This window comes from Limulus polyphemus, unplaced genomic scaffold (genome assembly GCF_000517525.1).
Source record: "Limulus polyphemus unplaced genomic scaffold, Limulus_polyphemus-2.1.2 Scaffold2449, whole genome shotgun sequence".
NCBI classification, from domain to species: domain Eukaryota; kingdom Metazoa; phylum Arthropoda; class Merostomata; order Xiphosura; family Limulidae; genus Limulus; species Limulus polyphemus.
In genome coordinates, this window is record NW_013668059.1 from 132,300 (window position 1) to 133,532 (window position 1,233).

The following is a 1,233-nucleotide window of genomic DNA, read 5'->3' on the forward strand; positions in this document are numbered from 1 at the left end:
AACTATCCTTCCTCTAACAAAATCTGACAATTCGGGAGAACCTTGAGTTTTAGGCATGTTGTAGCATAATATAATTAGTGTGCGGACCATTTTCATTTATATAGTGCTCTGTGAACACAAATTAGTTAACATAAATCAGTTAAATGACGAAAAATTAGGTGTCTATTTACTTGTGATCACTCAGTGTATTGTTGTAAGCTATAATGTTTATAATGCTGTAATTTGTCAGCTAGAGGGCGTATAACGCTTAGAAAGTTCTAAGAATGTGACGTCAAGGTTTTCTAATATATTTGAAGTAAATTGATTTGTTTTACATTAGTTATTGTCATTTGTTAGTAAGCCCATTGCAATTTACAACAGTGTACAAGCAAGAAGAATTAGCGGTACAGAAGTAAAGGTAGGCCGAGACTGACTTTTCTCAGTAGTCTCAGTAAATAGCTGAACGTGGTTGAAGCAGAAGTGTTGAAACTAAAGAATAAGAATCTGTGGAAAACTATGATCACTAACGTTCTGACCAGATATAGCACTGAACGTTCGCTCGTTCTCATTAATATGTGGATTATTGTATTTTATGTTTTCAGTGTTGTTTGTTTATTTATTATTTGTCTCCTTCTCAGGGCCATGTCCATGTACTGTTGTGTTTATTGTGCAGACATTATGTTCTTTCTTGTGTTGTTGTGTCTTGTCTTTATGTGTTGTAGGGTTCATGAACTGTTGTGTTATGTATGGGGTTAGAGGTATGAAGTACTGTTTGATGATGTTTATAATTGTTGTAGAGTTTATGAACTGTTGTGTTATGTATGGGATTAGAAGTATGAAGTACTGTTTGATGTTTATAATTGTTGTAGAGTTTATGAACCGTTGTGTTATGTATAGGATTAGAGGTATGAAGTACTGTTTGATGTTTATAATTGTTGTAGAGTTTATGAACTGTTGTATTATGTATGGGATTAGAGGTATGAAGTACTGTTTGATGATGTTTATAATTGTTGTAGAGTTTATGAACTGTTGTGTTATGTATGGGATTAGAGGTATGAAGTACTGTTTGATTATGTTTATTATCGTTGTAGAGTTTATGAACCGTTGTATAATGTATGGGATTAGAGGTATGAAGTACTGTTTGATGATGTTTATAATTGTTTTAGAGTTTATGAACTATTGTATTATGTATGGGATTAGAGGTATGAAGTACTGTTTGATGATGTTTATCTCTACAACAATTTTTTATGAACT